Here is a 19,492-nt window from a genome sequence, read left to right as displayed (position 1 = left end):
CCTCAGCTCCAAGAACTCCATCTCTAGTTTCTTCCCTTTCTTCTTGTTCTTATATCCTCCTCCTCTCATTCGTCATCAACTCCTTGTTTTTCTTCCTTTAAGGAAGTTCAGAATCTCTATAAATTAAGTTTGAATCCCTTGCTGACACTGCTGACACTGTGGGTTGGGGTCTTGCCACAGGCTCATGAAACCATTTGGAAGATGGAGACATTGTCCCTTTTCCTCGTCTTTGTCAAGATTACCCCAAATCCTTGATCTTGGCCCATTGTTCTTCATACCAAGCTCTTCTGCGCCATTCGATTTTCCTGAGTGTGTTTTATGTTTCTGAGAGGCACCAAAGATGCACAGAGTAAAATGGTCCCAGATTAAACCATTGACTACCCTTGCTGGAGCCATCAAGCTCACAGGTCAGCATCTTCTTACAGCCCCCAAACAGCTGGTGTCAGCATGCCCGCCTCTCCGAGTGTGGCATCTTGACTCTCCATACACAGCCTCAGTATCTCTAAGGACGTGATAAGCCTTTGGGAAAGTCCTCAGCATTGAGAATAACCATAAGCAAGTCCATTGTCCATCTCTACCTGGAGATGCCCCCTATGAGGTTCTGTCTCCCAACAGACACATAAGATAACAATGGAAGTGAACTGCATTGCCTATTCACTCTGTGATAGAAAGGGTTCTCAGTGTATTGTGTGAATTATCTTCACCATAAACTGATGAGGAGTGCTACTATAATCACCACTTACAGGTGAGAAAACCAAGGCTCAGAGAGGTGAAATAACTTGGCCTTTGTCACACAGCTAGTAGGTGGCAGAGCCAGAAGAACATAGGCAATTTGAGCCCAGAACCCACTTGCTTAACCACCATGCAAATTTGTTTTGTGCCTGTATGCCATCAGCGCATCTTGAAAGCAGAAGCATCCACCACAGCAGGTGCCTATACATCGTGAGGAGGTGGATTGACTTGTCCTCCTCTGCTCTCCATACAAAGGTCCTTGGGCTCAAGACACTGAAATCCCCTTGTAGATACACCACAATTGCAATGGAACTAACAGTTTCTGGAATTGTTGGCACCTGCCTTGTGCCAAGCACAGGGCCAGGCCCTGCAGATAGTTATTTTGTTTAAAGCTCATGGCATCCTTACAAGCTGCTGTTCTCCCATTTCACAGATGAGGCCACTGAGGAGCAGAGAGGTTTGATAACTCACCCAAGGCCAGGCAGCTGGTATGAAAAGCACCTGGAATTCACACCCAGATTTGTCTGACTCCATCTGACAGGTGGAATGGGGATCTTATCAGAGAAACTGTCCAAGCCTAGGACATTTCTGGAAAATCAGGCCAAGTAGATTCTAATGCTATTAATATGAAATACCTAACCTCCCGGTACTTCTGTATATTTCACTCATAAGTACTTTATGAGGCACCCGTCTGTGGGAATAGCTTCCACACCAACCCCAAAGTGCCTATAGGTCGTAGACAGCCCTCTGTCCCCACCTGGTCCAGACCTTCCTTTAAGAGCCCTGGACACAGAGGCTCCCGGTGCCTGTGACCACATTTGATGTGATAGAAAGAAATGAGGCTCTGGAGTCAGACAGACTCAATCACCTTCCAGCTGTGTGACCTGTGGCAAGGTATTTAACCTCTCTGAGCCCCAATTTCCTCATCTATCAAATGAGGATAATGACACTTAACTCAAAGGGTGGTTGAGGAGGTAGAGAACATAATTATACATCCTTATTGCAGCCACAAAGCTGTGACCCTCAGGTTCCACTGACTTCCCCACCCCCCAACCCCTGTGCCAGACACACTGGCCTTCAATCATTTTTATTCAGTTACTCAAAGGTACCGTTGTTTTTCCTGCTTGAAGACCTTTCCATATGCTGTCTCTTCTGCCCATACTCTGCCAAAAACACAGACCCTCCCAGCTTCTCCCCTGCCAAACACATGCATGCACGCACATATATATATGTGCACACAGACACACAGACACCCAGAAGCACACACACATCACAGAGTGACAGGGAGACACACACGCACATAGGCACAAACTCATGCATGTAGACACAGGAGGCATACACGCATTACCTGGTTAATCCCTACACATTCTTTAAGTCTCAGCTCACTTTCTCAGGGAATCCTTCCCGAGGTCAGACTCCTTGGTTCAACCGTCGCCAGGAACCACATTCCTTCCCTTCATTGTGGTTATTTTTGCACTGACTCCTTCCCCGAATCACAGGGCACTGCCTGCCCCTCTTCTGTGGGTAAGAACAACACCTGCGTCTGCTCACCACCTCAGATTGCACAGGTTGGAATCCTGACTCCACGACTTATTGTCTGTGTAACCTTTGGCGAGTTCACTGCTCTGTGCCTCAGTTTCTCCACATGTAAGATGTAAAATAATAGGACTTACCTCATTGAGTTGTTGTAAGGATTAAATGAGTTACTACATGGCTTCCCTGGTGGCGCAGTGGTTGAGAGTCCGCCTGCCGATGCAGGGCACGGGGGTCCGTGCCCCGGTCCGGGAAGATCCCACATGCCGCGGAGCGGCTGGGCCCGTGAGCCATGGCCGCTGAGCCTGCGCGTCCGGAGCCTGTGCTCCGCAACGGGAGAGGCCACAACAGTGAGAGGCCCGCGTACCGCTAAATAAATAAATAAATAAATAAATAAATACAGTGACAGCACTTAAAGCATAGCCAGCCTTAGAGGAAATACTATGTGAGAGTCAGCTATCATTATTTGATGAATGAATGAATGTCTGGCATAGAGAGGACACTGAATAGATGTAGTAACAACTAATATTATTATTACTGCCACTGCATGTGGGTCAGCTTTTCAGGTAAGTGCTGTAGTGGTGGGTCAGTGTGTTACTTGCTGGTCATTTCAGCTCCTCAGTAGAGAGGCCTAGGCATGCCGTGGGTAAGAGGTTAGGGTTCTGCCTCAGCCTGTCTGGGTCTAAGCCCCATGTCCATAATTCTGTACAGCCAGTGCGTTCATCTCTGCAAGCCTCGGTGCGTTCCTCATAGACTTGTGAGTTCCGATTAAGGTAACACCTGTGCATGACCAGCTCAGCTCCTGTGCCTTGCTTGTGGTCCACACTCAGAGAATGTAACCGCCCCCCATTATTGTTAATAACCATGGGCTATTACCTTGTTCTGGCCAGACATACAAAATTATACTCCTTGGAAATAATGTGGGACTGAGTTTTTGCATTTCATTCTCAGAAGATGAGTTGTGTCATTGTGAACAAACAACAGCACAGTTGTGTGTGTGAGTGTGTGTTCACGTGTATGTATGTGTGTGGCATGCCATGCTGTGCTGAAATTATCCGGAAGCAAAAGCCCTTGGCTTAGTTACATAGCAATTAGCAATGATTTCATCTGCAAGAAGCAGAAAACCTGACTCCTGGGGCTCACGTAGAAGGGCTTACTTTTCTCTCTCAAGGAGTCAGAAGGTGGGCAGATGCCGGCAGAGTTCTCTGTCTCCTCCATGTCAGGGCCAGCTTCCCTGTAGTCCTCTAGATCTTTCCTCGGATTGTTGCTTCTGTTAAAAGATAAGTGCTGTGCTGAGTCCAGGCATCAAGTTTACATCAAGCTAGAAAAATGGAGTAAGGGTGGCATGGGTGGGTCCATCCTCTCCTGTCAGAAAAGCAAACACAGATTTCCGTTGGTGTCTCATTAGCCACAGCTGTATCGCCTGGGAGGACAGTTTGGGAGAGCCACCTGTGGTGCAGGGGAGTCAGGTGGCTCCCTCCCCCCACAGTGGTCCTTAACCTCCACACCCAGCGGCAGCCCTGCTGGCAGATGCTGTTCTCTGGCACCATCTGCCCAATGGGGAGCTCTGTCGACCCACCACTCCCCTGCCCCCCAACATTAGCTACAACTTCATCGCCCTGCTTTCACTCTTACTCATTCGAAAACAGAGTAAGAGGAATGGCCTTGAATTTGCTTAAATTTACATTAGAAATGTAAGTCTGGTACAAACATCAGACTTTATGATGAGTAACAAACTACAGGAGCCACCTCACCGGGTTGTGACATGGAGGAGGAGAACAGCAGGTGGAAATGGCCAAAACACAGGAGAAATCAGTTTAAAATAAGTAAAATGGGCTCTGTCTTAAAGGGGGTCGTTTTAAATAATCTTCCACGTCAAGAGTCCAAAAATCAGCCCAAATGCCACAGGGCCCATGTCACTCATTGAATCGCCCCTGTGTTCCTCTGTCTTCTCTCCAGTGCAACTCAAGATGGCGTGTATATAAACACCCATCAGAACACGTTGAAAATGGAAGCTATTCCCTTGATTTACGTTTCAGGGAACGCAGTTCTTTTTCTTTCTGAGTTTAGATTTATGAACTGCCTCTCTTCCCTCCCCCAACACACATGCATTATTCTAATGTTCTTTTGATATATATCTCTGCATGTTCTCCATTTCTCTTATTTTCATTTGATTACTCCACGGATTATTTTTAGTTTTCAGACAAAAATTTCGGAAAGGAATAAAAGCACACCTGGCACATGAAGCCCATGGGATCCGCTTGCAGCTGTTTCTCTATACATACCTCCAAGTCTTTGGAAATGGGTGGAGGCGGGGATCAAGTCCCCCTTGCTTTGTTAAATGTGAACAGTGGTTCTCAACTATGGTAGGAGGTGTTGTGTATGTAACTGGTTACTAATATTAGAGTTTACAACTTATTTACTCTCTTCCTTTTCAATAAGCTGCAGAAAATTCAAGATTTTTAGTAAGGGCAGGGGTGGACTTCTGGTGGTGGGCAAGATACTGAGCGTAAGGAAAAACGTGTTTTACCTGCACCAAAAGGAGAGCGAGGCTGTTGTTGATACAATGTGATTAGTTGGGGTGGTTAAAAGTATCCATCCATTCAACAATTGTTTACTGAGCTACTATTGTGTGCCAAGCACTGTCTTCAGTTTAGAGCATAACAACAGGGAAAATGTCAACATCATCCCTGCTTTCTTGGCGTTTACAACCTGGTGAGGGAAATAGACAAGAAATGAGACAAATAGAGAACATTATTAGACTGTGGGAAAGCACTGCATTTCATCAGTCATTGCTGAAACAAAGCTGCATCACAAACCACTCCAAAAGCCCGGGGGCTTATTTTTCATTCACAATCTGATGGGAAGCTGTGGTTCCGCTGGTCTCAGCAGGGCTTGGCCTCAGGCTGCGCCCTCAGTCTCCCACCCTCCTCGGCTCAGCGGCACCTTGCCGTGCATTCTTCTCATGGTGGATGGCGGGAGTTCAAGAGGGTAGACCTGGCCTTCTGAACAATTTAAAACTTCTACTCAGATCACATTTGCTGAAGTCTGTTAACCAAAACAAGTCACATGGCCAAGCCCCAAGTCAGCAGGGCGGGGAAGATTCAGGAAGAGGAGAGCAAATACTGGCCAAACAGTGATGGCGTTTATCACAAGCATTAAGAAGGAAATAATGGTGGTGGGGGTGGGAAGGCTGTTCTGTGTAACATGGTTAAGAAGGACCTCTCTGGGGAGAGTTGGGGGACAGTGGAGCTGAAAAAATATGCATCCTGTGAAGAGGAGAGAGCGGTGTCCTTGGTAGAGACACCCACAAACGCAAGGGTCCAGAGGCAGGAAAGTGCTTGGACTGTGGTGGGCAAGGGGGAGAGTGGGCTGTGGAAGAAGTGGATACATAACCTAGGATAGGATCCTAGAGGGATTAAGGCTTGGGGTTTTATTCCAGGTTTGATGGCCAACCACTGAAGAATTTCAGGCAGCAGAATGGTGTAATCTGATTTGTATTTTCAAAAGGTCCTGTCGCGTCACCGAGGAACATAGGTTAGAGATAATGACTTTGACTAAGATGGCGGACGTTTCAATGTATGTAAGACATTCAGCTGCCAGATATTGCAACACTTTTCTTGAGAAACCAAAAAGGCTTTCTCTCCCACAGATCTGTTTGGCATTTCATAAAATCTGAGTACATCCCTGGGGTACGTCCCACCTGTGAACACCATCTTCTCGTGAAACGAGGGAAGATGGAGGTGGAGAGTCTTTTTTTAACCTGAATGTGAAGGTATATGCCTTGCTGGAGACCCACCCTGCATTCTGCAAGCTTGTGGCTCCCAGAACCTTGGAAAAGAAACCACGTTTACACTAATGTCAGACTCAGCCTTGGGGAGGGTTGATAAAATCCACATGTTGGGACACTGAAGACTTCACCAAGAGAATTCATGGAAATGTCTTAAGCAGAAAGCTTAGCCTCTGTCCAGTGAGCCTAGGAGGTCATGCACCTGAACCACAGGTCGTTCACACAGGCTTCCATCCAGGAGATGAAGGATGGCCAAATGCACGCTTCTCATAATTCACAGATCCTGTTGTGTTTGCCGTACCCGCTGCATGGAGAAGCAAGGTCAGTGGAATCTACAAGCCAGAAGCAGTGGAGGAGGGTTCCGTCCTGAGTGTCCACTGCCCAAGAGTGCTGAGAGCTGTGCCTCTCTTCTTCAGACCTGGCCACTTCTTGCTCCAGACCCATCAGCTTGGGAAAAATATACACAGGTTTTCGTCACGGGTTTGATTTTGGCCACTCTCACACCAGCCCTCCAGGGTTGTGTAGACACACCCCCTCAGAGTGACCCTGAGCTGGGCGCTGCAGGGACCTATCTGTTCCCGTGACTCGTATCAGGCTCGGAGCCCCCTCCTTACTCTTGACAAGGCTACTCTTCCTGTGGGGAGACTTGGCTTGATGCTTACAGCCCTGTCAGCAGATGAAGCAAGACATATGCCAGCAGCAGGAAGCATTCATTAAACACAGAGACCTCTTCGGATCACGATTGTATGGGCACGTTCTACATAGAAGACACTTGGCAGGCATTCACAGGAACCAGGTCCCAGACATGAAGAATTAATCAAGTGTGACACAGTCCTTGCTTTCCAAGGCTGGCCCCTTCTTATCATCTGGGTCTCATCCCAGATGTCACCTCTGCCAGGAGGCCTTCCTTGATTACTCTGCCATCGTCAGGACCCCTGTGTCACTTCCTATCATACCACCTTGTTTTCCCTTTATGGCACTTACAATAATCTTACTTCTTTGTATATTTGTGTTTTATCTGTCTCTCCCAATTAGACTGTAAGCTTGGGGAGGACTGAGATCTCCTCCTTCACTGTATCCTGCTACCTAGTACAGGATTTGGCGCTTGGATGTTGATGGATATACGAATAAATGAATGAAAAAAATGGGACATGCACAGGGGATGACAAGGACCATTCTTTATTGATAATATCTTTCCCTGTTTTAGAACTGACAGGCTTCCCCTGAAACTTTTCTAACTGCGTGCTGTGGTTGAAATGCCTGACAAGTTTGGGAGCTGAAGTGCCTTGAGTCACAGCAAAGAGTTGGAGGGAGCAGACAGATCTATAATGAAGTTGTCACTTATTCTCAAATCAATGCAGACCATAATGTAGAAGCAGGTATGGCATCTCCCATCTTGCACCAGGAAGGACTTGAGAAAGTGAGCTGAGATCAACAGGCAAGCAAATGGAGGTTCATGGACATTTAATAAAAATCCCAGAGAAGAGTCAGGACGTATAGTTATGACGCTGAAACAGATACATCTGCCCAGAGGTTGAGTGGATGAGATTGTTAACATTAAGAAAACTGTATGACTGAAGATTAGGCCCCTCTAACAAGAATGTTTTAGTTGATCGCTCCTGTCGGATGTCATGAAATTATGCCAAATATACATACAGGTGTCCACATACAGTTACCTGGAATGGGATCATAATTTTCTCAAGAGTCTATGATCGCCAAAAGAGGTTAAAGACTGCTACTCATAGTCACTTGTGGAGAAGATGATATAGATCATAAATGTATAGAAACTGAAGGTGAAAATGTGTCTTGCGTCTTGGTCACCAAAAGTCATGCCTCCCCTTGCCTTTCCAGTCGTAGAGAACAGCCTGAGCTGGAGGGAGGGCGTTAGATGGGGTTCAGTGTCAGTTATGAACACATTGGGGTTATGAGAGTGGTGTGGAAACGTAGAGCATGATATTAGTTCATGGCCTTTTTACGTATATCTTTACCGGATGTCTTGGCCCTCCGCATCCCATCTTGGTTTAGCTCTTTGAAGTACATTTCCCTCCAGGTTATAGACTAGGATTCTAAGGACGATATTCCCGCTTGGTGTTTTCAATGATCAAACAAAGAAGCCAAAGGAAGTAGATATCACTGTTTCGCAAAGTGTGGCCCAAGGGTATCATCTGGGATACTTGTTAGAGATGCAAATCTCTGAGCTCAAGCTCAGACCCACTAAATTAGAGTCTGTAAAGATGGGGTGCAGGAGTCTATACTTTTAAGAGGCTCCCCGCCTCATTCTGATGCACAAGAAAATTTAAACCTTGGTCATAGTGGGAGCTCTCGAATGTTCTCCAAGTTGACTCCAGAGTGAACGAAGCCTGCCTTTGCATGTGTTCTTCTCCCTTCCTATTGATGCCTATCCAATTCTGTCTGTCCTTCGAGCTTAGCTCATTGCCCGTTGCATCCAAGAAGCCTTTTTCAGCTTTCAGACTTCTCTAGCTTTCAATGGCTTTTTTTTTCATGAATGCAGCACCCTGAATTCTTGCCTTCTGCTCTCTTCCATGTGTGTGACTCTGGTCTCCTCAATTCCATTATAAGCAATGGGCTCCTCAAAGGCTGCTTTGCACTCTATCCAGTGCCTCATTTATCTCTAGGGGCGAGAAAGATGTTCAAAAACGACCCTTCCTCCGGAGTACACCTGACTCTCAAAATGTTAGCAAGCCTGTTTTAGACTCTACAAAACAGAAACCAAATAATTTACCAACTTCAAGTACTGATGGTGCGTATGTCTTGCCATTTGGAAATCCCAGTCTCCTCCCGCTTTTGGTTTCCCAAGGCTGCCCTTCCTATTGGCATTTCCTTTTGAAGTGGTAGGAGATGGACCCAGAAGAACTGGAGTTACATTGTTCGGTGCAAAGAGTTGGTGCAGGAAACTGGCTGGCCACAGCAGTATGCAAGGAAGCTCAAAGAGTTTCACCCGCCCACGTTTGCTTTCATCCAACACCTCAACTGGATGCTTTTCTTTGAGGTTCAAAGACTTCAGGGAAAGGGTGTTGAGCTCAGCACCCCCCAAGGACCTGGCCAGGACCTTGAGAAAAAAATCTGACAGTGGCTCAGGCCAAACTACGCACAGGATGGCGGCACATCTTTGTGCTTTTCACCCTTGAATTCCATCTCATGAGACCTGCATATCTTCAACACGCTTCAGTGAGCATCTGGAATTTTGGAAGCTTGCCAAAACCACATTCCATTCTGAGAAAGTTTGGTCATTCCCCAGCGTCATGTCAAACATTGCTAGTTTTCTTTTAGAGGTCACCCATAAGGAACTGGACCACGGCTTCATTTCAGTGCATTTCCAGTTATCCAGCAGGCTTCTGAAACCAGCGGCCTTTAAATATATTCCCAAGGGTACATCTGAGATTTATAAAACCATTCAAAATCTCTTTCTTAGTGCATGGGGCATTCCCACACCAGAGTCTTAATGCATGACATAATTGACTTTTGCCTTTTCCCTTCATTCTTGAACGGTTGGCCTGGTAGCTGCTCTTGGAACTCATAACAGAGACGTCAACTGTGGAAGTTGATGAAGTCCTAGGACCGTGTCGTCTTTCAACAGAACATTCAAAATTAGTTTTGGAAGCCTTAAGAAGCACTATTGCTCTGCAGCCAAAGCTTGTTCTTTTTAAATAAGAAGATAGAGCTATGAGCCTTTGAAAGAAGGATTAGCATTAAAAATTAATAATACGTATAACGTGGCTCTTCTCTGTTTCTACATATTCACACAGCCCTGTTTAAGAAAGGATATACGTCTACCACATTTTCATTAGCCTGTGTCAACTTGGATTGGATTGAGTACTTCCTCACTAGAAAATAGCCACAGCTGAGGAAAAGACTACAGTAATCTACAACCACAATAAGGTACAACTAGTGAAATCCGTGTTGGGACCAGAATCTTCTTCCACAGTTTGGGAAACAAAATACAAGCCATGATGTCAAAATCATTGAAGCAATTTATACCTTGGCACTTAGGGATATTTTAGGGGGGCCGACAACTCCCTGAAATTGAATGCAAAACTGCAAATGTGTGTGCAAACTTGAGTTTTAATGGGGAAAGGGTCTAGCTCTCATTCGATTTTCAAAGGGATCTGTGACCCCAGAAAAGGTTGAAAAAGCTGCATTCAGGATCAAGTGTGCCTGTTTGCTGAACCTAAAAGCAGGCTGCCTCACATGTCAAAGCAATATTAATTCTGAAGACAGTGGAGGAAAGTAACTGCAGTCAAGATTACTCCAGATCATGTAGGGGATCCAGTTGTCTGACCGGAGAATGATATAAGGGACAGGAGTTGGCTTTTCTACTTTTTTTTAAATTGATGAAGATTTCAATGAACATTTGGATGGCAAGGTCTCTGCTAGGAATCAGAATTCCAAACATGCATTGGCCCCAGCTCTGTCTTTAATGGGCTCACAATATACAGTGAGAGGCAAGGCAATCCCGTCTGTTTCTAAAATTATGGTTCACGTATCTTTGCTCTGCTGTAGGAAAAATCCGACAGAAGCAGCTTAGGTTCAGCAGCAAGGAGCTCCTGTGTTAATGAGTTGTAGTGGAGATGCTCTTGCTGTTTGGGGGAAATCCCATGAGAGTTCAGAAAATAGGCGACCTCTCCCTCCCTCTGGAAAGCACACTCATCTTGCCTGTCTGCTCACTGCTCCTCCCCATTAGGGGAGGGAACATAACAATTTCGGTTTCAAGAGATTACATTGCTTGGCTGACTGTCGTGGCCCTGGGTGGGACGAAAGCAAGACATCGTTAATGGAATGTGTAGCTGCATTTTTTGATGGATGGTTTTGAAAAGTATTTAACTGGAGAACATTGGCACAGCTTGGGCAAAAGTGCTTTGTGGGAAAGTTAAATCCCCATATTTCTCCATTTTTGCAACTGCTCCCTTAGTACAGTCTTTTAAAGGGGGCTTTGGCAGAGGCCAACATGTTGGGGATGGCTCTGAGGGTCCCTGGATCACACCCGAGCTCACACTCAATTGGTCGTTGTTTTGTGGTCCTCACTGCTCATGGCCAATCTATCAGAGGCTCATAGCGTCTCTGGCAGGCCATCTAGAAAGGATTGAGAGGGATGGTTCAGCAAAGAGGAAGTGAACTTGGGGTGGAATGGGCTTTGGTCTCCATCATAGCCCTTCCTGATTCCAGCCTATTTGGATCTAAGACCCTGCTATTGAAAACTGCCCAGCCCACCCTCACTGTGAAATAAGCATCCCAGGTGACTCTTGGAAAAGCAATGCCTTGTTCTATGCCACCATGGGGGCCAATCCCACCCCTGACCACAGGGGATGGAAACTAAGGTGAGCATAGTAACCAAGAGTAGCCAATCACAGACCAGGATATGATGGGTGAGCTTCTGGGACTGCCTTTCCCAGACAGACGTAGATGTTGCCACATTTAGCTCCAAACCAGCAGCATCTAACAGATCTAACAGGCTCTACCTACAAAGACATCTTCACAATCAAAATTAATTCTTTGAAGGACAGGGTCAGATTGTCTTTTTTGGGCTTCCCTGGTGGTGCAGTCGTTAAGAATCCACCTGCCAATGCAGGGGACACGGGTTCGCGCCCTGGTCCAAGAAGATCCCACATGCTGCAGGCAACTAGGCCCGTGGGCTGCAACTGCTGAGCCTGCACTCTAGGGCCCGCGAGCCACAACTACTGAAGCCCGCATGCCTTCAGCCCGTGCTCCGCAACAAGAGAAGTCACCCCAGTGATTAGCCCGCGCACCGCAACCAGGAGTGGCCCCCCTCTTGCCGCAACTAGAGAAAGACCACATGCAGCAGCGAAGACCCAATGCAGCCAAAAATAAATAAACAAAATAAATAATTTTTTTAATTAAAAAAAAAAGATTGGCTTTTTCAGACATTTACCCCCTGTTGGAGGTTTAGGCATGAAATTAGCATAATTTGACCTTCATGTCCCCGATTCATTCTCTTATATTTCACTCAATGTTGTGGGCAGGGGCCCCTATTCTGCCATTCATTCCAAATAGTTTGTTCTCCAGGATCTGCTCATCTCGTTTATACTGAGTTGAACCCTAAAGTGTGGAGCGGAAAGTAGAGTACACAGTGGGGTATTTAATGAAGAGATGTTGACCCTAAGTGGCCCCACAAGTTCATATTCTGCCACCTTCTCTGTGAAGTCCTCCCCAATCCTCCTACTGAAATGAATCACTTCTTCCCTCTCACAGCTGCCATCCTCTGCACCTATCTAATGAAACATTCTACACTGGTTTGGCATGACTTATTCACTCCCATGGCAGCCCCATTTCTGTGTTCTCCCAATGCCATGTCAGACAATAACTAGCATGAACATTTTGGTTAAAGTCTAGCCAGCCTGATGTTTTGGGCCGCTTCCAGCTTTAATGATGATCACACAGCGATCGCTGACACCTCTATGGTCCAGGCACTCTGTCTACATTACGTCATTCATATGTACCTCTTGCTATAATCCCCTAGTGGAGGATACTATAATTATCCTCCTTTGCAGGTGAGGAAACTAAGTCTCAAAGAGACTGAGGTGTTTCCCCCAAGATCATTAGCTATGCTAGTGCCAGACTTGAACTCCAGCCTACTTAACTCCAAAGACTGTGTTATTGATCCCACTGGGACACTGCCTGTCCTCAGATACCCATGACAGAGCCTCCAACTGGGCAATGGTTCCCACCATTGAGTTGGAAAGCAAACCCTACACACAGAGTGGTTAGCTACCAATGGATGCTAAAGTAGTGGGCGAAAGTTTGGTGAGATACAACGTGGGTGCAGAGTCCCAAAGTATCTTCCCTCAAATTAGCCATGAATTAGAAATGGAGACATGGTATCATTTTACATATCAGGAGGAAACTGACCGATATAACCTTAATCAAGTGATCAAAGCCAACATCATCAATATGGGAGCAACAAAGGATAGCTTATGTCTCCTGGTGTGAGGCACTGAGAAGGACACAGCGTCACTCTGGTCTTCCTGCCAAAAATGCAAAAACTTGAATCTCGCCATGAGGAAACATTAGGAGCATGCTCTGAAAAACTGGCCTGTGTTCTTCAAAAATATCAAAGTCAGGAGACACAAAGTAAGGCTAAGGGGCTGTTTCATGTTAAAGGAAACTAAAGGTTCTGGATTAAAGGTAACTAAGTGCAGTGCATGTTCTTAGGCTGTAGCCTGAACTGCAGCAAAAATAGCTATATCGGACATTACTAAAACAAGTGATGAGATTTGAATATGTACTCTGAATTAGATAACAGTGTTGTATCAATGTTAAATTTTCTGATTTTGATTACTGTGATTTTATACTGATTATATAGGAGAATATTCTTAGGAAATGTGGACTTTAGTACTTAGGGTTATATGGACACAATATCTCTGAGTAACTCAATGGTGCAGAAAAACATAATATGCATATGTTTGTATAAAATACAGAAAGAAAAATAAAGCCAGTGAGACAAAGTAGAAATAATAGGTGGATCTGGTTAAACGTATACAGGAGTTTCATGTACAATTCCTACAACTTTATAATTTTCAAAATTATATTGAAATTCAAAATTGCCCTCCTGGAGATCATCGGTTCCATTTTACAGGAAATGAAACTGAGACACAGAGAGGTTGGGTATCTGTGTGCCTAAGATCACACAGCCGGTACTTGCCGGATCCAGGATTTAAGACCAGTTAGTCTATCTCCAGAGCCTATATTTTCAACAACTACTCTAAAATTTTGTTTTGGTATTATCCTGATATGTATGAGTTTCTGGTTTGTCAGATGATCTCCAGGGGTGCAGTTCTAAAGATGAGCAAATTGTTTTTAGATTTGGAAGCCATTTCATCAAGCACACACTGTCCATGAAGGCCTTGAATGCAATGCCGTTAACAAGAATTAATAAGAAATTGGCCGCCTGATATTTTTGGCCCAGTCAAAATGTGTGGAGTCTCATTACTAATTAAGTCTCCTCATTTTTCCCAGAGCAATGCCACCTGTGGGTTTGCCTGATTTATGTATCTATTTTTCCAAATGACAGCTACCTGACAGTTTCAGGAACCTGAGAAAAATAATTAGGATATTAAAAAAGAAATGGGGTCTCCCAGAAATGCAACAGGATGGGCCCTTAAAAAATGATAGATTTTGGGGCTTCCCTAGTGGCGCAGTGGTTGAGAGTCCGCCTGCCGATGCAGGGGACACGGGTTCGTGCCCCGGTCCGGGAAGATCCCACATGCCGCGGAGCAGCTGGGCCCGTGAGCCATGGCCGCTGAGCCTGCGCGTCCGGAGCCTGTGCTCCGCAACGGAAAAAGATAGATTTTGGTGATACACCAAAACTAAATTGAAGTCTAAAACTTCGATTTTAAGTCTGAAAATTACCATTCAATTAATAAAGATTAACTTATACCTACTCGTTATAAGGTACTGTACAAGACACTACTGGGGACTTGAAGGTGAATAAGATATGGGCCTGTTCTCAAGTTACACAGTAGAGGACCTCAGTGTCTGGAGCACAGTGACCAGAGTGAGAGAGCAGAACGAGATGAACTCAAAGCAGTGGCCAGACCTAGATTTCTGGGGCCTCGGAGGCCATGGGAAAGAATTTGGGTTTGATGCTAAGTGCCACAGGAATCCACGGAAGAGTATTAAGCACAGGAATGGCGTTAATTGATTTACATTTTGAACACAAAATTTCTGGGAGTTGTATGGGCCAAGTCCAAAGCAAGAAGATCCAAGATGAAGCCATTGTAGTTCATCAGGCAAGAGATGATGATGTGCTAGACAATGGTGAGGACAACGGAGAGAGCCCAGTTCCCAAGGCACAGCCAGTTTGGAGATGGAGACATCATGGCTTGCCAGTGAGATTGGGTTGGGTTGGGTTGGGTTGGAATGAGGGGCAATGAGGGAAAGACAGGAGCGAAGGATGACCTAGTTTTGAAAGAAGGGTATGATTTGAGCACGTCGGGGTGAGAAGGATGATGTTCTAGGCAGAAAAGTGTGAGCATCAGGTGAGAAAATGGCACCCATGTCCAGGGAAGCAGGAGTAACTGGAATCTTTCTGGAAAATGAAACACCAAAGGGAAAAGGGTGGGGCATATGGTTGGAGCTAGAGTGGAAAATGCCAGACCAAAGAAAATGAATTTCTTTCTGCAGGCAATATGGAGCCACCATAGGACTTTGAACAGATTAGAAAACTCCCAGCAGGCCCCTGAAGGTTAGAACGAGTCCACCGCCTTCCTAATGACCCATTCTTGTACTCAGCGATTTAAAGAATATTTTGCATCTAGCATAAATCTCTCTATTGGCTCTGTGGAAAACACACATACCCACACATTGCCTACCTCACTGATTTTTAAAACGGTTTCAATTCCCTTATAAGGCCGTTGGTGGGCCGACATATTTACCAGACTATTGACAATTTCACACATTCAAATTACAACCTCCAACTTCTGCAAATAAAAGATCTTTATGTTCCCCAGTTGTGAAGTTTACTTGCAATTTCTATGTAGAACGTTCCATCTGTGCTTGCATTCAGAGACTCTGTGAGCACATCTGCTCACTACCACATTTGAGAATCCCCAAGAAAAAGAAGGTTTTGTTGTAAAGGGCCTGGCAGTCCCACCTCTTTCCAAAGGACACCTCGCAGATGCTGTGCTAGAGTGAAACAGTCACAACAGAGGCACCGACCCCAACAGTGTGTCCAACTATTTTGAGAAGTCCAACACCAAAGGAAGGCCACAATGGTGAGCTTGATAAGAGCTCCATCAGGCTTTTTGTGCTACTGACGAGATGCCCTGTTTGGCCATTCTGTGGGTCATTCTGTCACTCAGTAAGTATTTGAAATAGTGGATGTGAAAGGCCTGTGTGACTGTGTTGAGAAATTAAAGGTTAGAGGCTCTTCTCATCACTTATTGAGTTGCAGGACCGATACTCTACATGTACCACAAGAGGAAGAAAGAAGGAGTATAGTAGGAGGTTATGATTAAACAAGGATTTTGCAGGCAGATAGACATGGGTTTGAGTCCAGGCTCTACCCTGTATTGGCCATGAGACATTGAACTTGACCTCTCAAAGTCTTTGGTTTCCTTACCTGCACAATCACATAATAAGAATTACTTTGTGGGATTTTGAGGTTCATTCTATAAGATGATTTGTATACAGTTTTTATCTCAGAATAAGTCCCCAGTAAAGCTTAAAAACTCCCCTTCTCTTATAACCATGTTGAAAGCAGTTCTCTACATTAAGCCATTAGATGAATGATAAGACTCCTGGGGCCGAGGAAATTTAGAGAAGCATCAGTGTAATGGAATAATCAGGAAAGCATCATGGAGACCAGAAATCGTAGCCTGGTATTGAGCCACAAGAAGTATGTCAGCAGGGCTTTGTAGTTCTCTCCTGTAGAATTCAATACAGTATATTCCAGTTGAGATATGACTGAACTCTAAAGATCAGGGGCCATGCTTGATTCTTCCTTGTAGTTGTTCCAGTGCTTAGCACAGTGCAAGGCACCCAGAAATGGACTATATATATGGGGTGGATGGATGGGTGGATGAATGGGTGGATGGAACTAACGAGAGGAATTTTAAGAGACTAACATCCTAAAAAAGAAGAAAGCAGTGCAAATGTATGGAGGTGGGGATAAGATGGGCCATGACATTTTTGGCTAATAATGAACTCATGATGTTTGGAGCAGGGAATGTGTACTAGGGGACTACAGGAATGTAAGTGTCTCAATATTAGAACCAAACGCAGGGTCCTTTGTAGGCTGGGAAGAGATGGTCACCTGATATAGAAGTCATTTGGGACATCTTCAGCTGGAGAGTATCAGATGAAGAAAGGTGTTAGGAGAGTTGGTCTGACAGCAGTGTGAACAAAAGACCTAGAGGTGACAGAAATAAGAGGGTAAAGCCAGTCAGAGGCTACTCTGGGGAAGCAGAAGGTGCAGGAAATAGAAATGACTTTGGAGTCAGTAGGCTCAGGTTCAAATCCTGGCTTGGCTGTGTGACATTAGACATGTTGCCTAACATCTCAGAGTCTCTGTTTCCTCAAAACGCCTGGCATATAATCCTGTTCCCTTCTCCTTGCAATTAAATTTACTTTGGGAATATCTTTAAACAATAATAACACTTGATACTGAGTACTTCCTTGGTGGAAGGCCCTATATCAGGGCTTTGTGGGCACTGCCTGCTTTCCCTAAATTAATAGTTACAACAACTCTAGGAGGTACATAATATTATTGTCCCCGTTTAATAGGTGGAGAAACTGAGACTTAGGGCAGTTTAATGACTTGTGCAGTCTCTCTCAGCTGATGGGAGAGGCAGGATTTAAAGTCAGGTCAACCTGATGCCTGAGCTTGCATTCATTATTTCTTGTTAAGCTTTTATTAACATGTAATGCATGTGGTGAGTAGCCTCCTAAAATGACTCCTCCCTCCCAGTATTCACACCCGTGTGTAATCTCCTGCCTGTGAGTTTGGACTGGACCTAGTGACTTGCTTCTATGAGTAGAATATGACGGGTGTTGAGATGTCACTTCCATGATTAGGTTACAGATGACTATGTCTTCCGCCTTGGCAGCACCCTTTCTATTTCCTTCTTGGCTTGCGTGCTTTGGTAAAGCAAACTGCCACGTTGGAGAGGCCCACATGGCAAGGAATTGGGGGTGATCTCTACCCTATAGCCAGCAAACAACTGAGACCCTCTATCCAACAGCCCATGAGGAAGTGAATTCACCCACAACCACATGAGAGTTGAAAGCAGAGCCACCCCAGCTGAGCCTTGAGATGAGGCTGCAGCCCCAGCTGACATCTTGCTTCAGAGACTCTGAAGCAGAGGACCCAGTTAAGCCATGCCCAGATTCCTGATTCACAGAAACTGAGAGATCATAAATGTTGTTTCAAGTCCTATGTTTTGGGATAATTTGTTATGTAGTAGTGGATAACTAATACAACATGCATAGAGAAAAGTGTGTCCATCATTATTGGACAGCTTGATGAATTTTCACCAAGAAAGCACACCTGTGTAACAGTACTGCAATCATTGATTGATATAATCAAGAGATAGAACATCACCAGCACCCCAGAAGCTGTGGTCACACACCTCCTAGTCCCCATGTCCCTCCACCCCAAGGAAAATTTCTCTCAAGATCTATCACCATAGATTAGTTTTGCCTGATTTTGAACTTCATAAAAATGGAATCATGTGGTAAGTACATCTTTGTGTGTGACTTCTCTCTTGGAGCCTGCCTTCTTAATCTCTCCCTAAGTTTCCTCATCAATGGAACAGGCGATCTTCATTATTAGTCTTATCTTGCTATGATCTTCATCTATCCCACATAACTAATTCTGTGTATTTTATCCATCCCGTATAATAATTCTGTGTATGTATTCTGCATAACAAATATCCCCAAAATGTCACTTAAAAAGAAGTTCAGCTTTTCCTGTCATGGAGATGTGGTGCTTATACTTTTTATAAACCATTTAAAGAAATTGAACAACCCTTAAGGGATTCTCTGTTTTTGTCCCTTGTTGTCCTAAATTCACCAGGACACTCTGGGTAAGTCACTCCACTTTTCTGGGCCAAGGTTTTCTCTTGTGCAAAATCAGGCAGTTTGACCTAATTTTAAGTTTCAACTGTGGAGTCCTGAACTTGTAAGAAGAACTTCTGGTCTAGATCATGACACACCCCCTAATGTCACCCCTTTACTCAGACATGTTGACAAATTTAAGTAATTTTCAAAATCTAGTTTAATTTTAATTCATCTGAACCACACATAAAATTGACCACTTGAGATGGGGAGAGATTATGAAATGAAATAAATAATAAATAGGATGTGAATTCAAAAGAGTTGGGAATCATAGGCCTGGAAAAAAATGATGGCTTAGCTTTTTCAAGTGGAAAATGAGGCCAATAAAGACAAATTACAATGATAATTGCCTGGTTCTAATCAGTGGCAAATTATGGGTAAGTGGGTAACTGGGCAGTTAGTCCCAGAAAAAGGCATTTGCTCTGTGATATTAGACACAGATTTGAAAATTTAGCCTTGAATAAAAGCACTTTAACTCCCATGGGCAATTTCTTTCCACTTCTGCCCATTTAATCCTTTCCGTTGGTTATTCAGAGTTTGTACAGCCCTGTGTTCACCTGTACTTACACCAAGAACATATGGCACTACTTGTAGGAAAGGGGAGCGAGTTCTCTGGTGTAGATATTTCCCTGAACCTGTGTCACCTACTGGGGTCACCTTGTAGCTAGATTTGTCCAGAAGTTCTATGGTAGCTTTCTACTTAAAGCTGATCAAATTTAGAACCATAGAATTTCCACACCTTATTTACCAACTCACTTTTTTATTAAAGCAAATGAAAAGAAGCCTTATCCAAGCCCATTGCTCTTGATCTCTCCTTACTCCTCAGGTACCTCATTATGAATCATC

This window comes from Leucopleurus acutus (genome assembly GCF_964270905.1).
Source record: "Leucopleurus acutus genome assembly, chromosome: 2".
NCBI classification, from domain to species: Eukaryota; Metazoa; Chordata; class Mammalia; order Artiodactyla; family Delphinidae; genus Leucopleurus; species Leucopleurus acutus.
The sequence above is the reverse complement of the archived record's forward strand: the minus strand, read 5'-3'. Positions refer to the sequence as shown.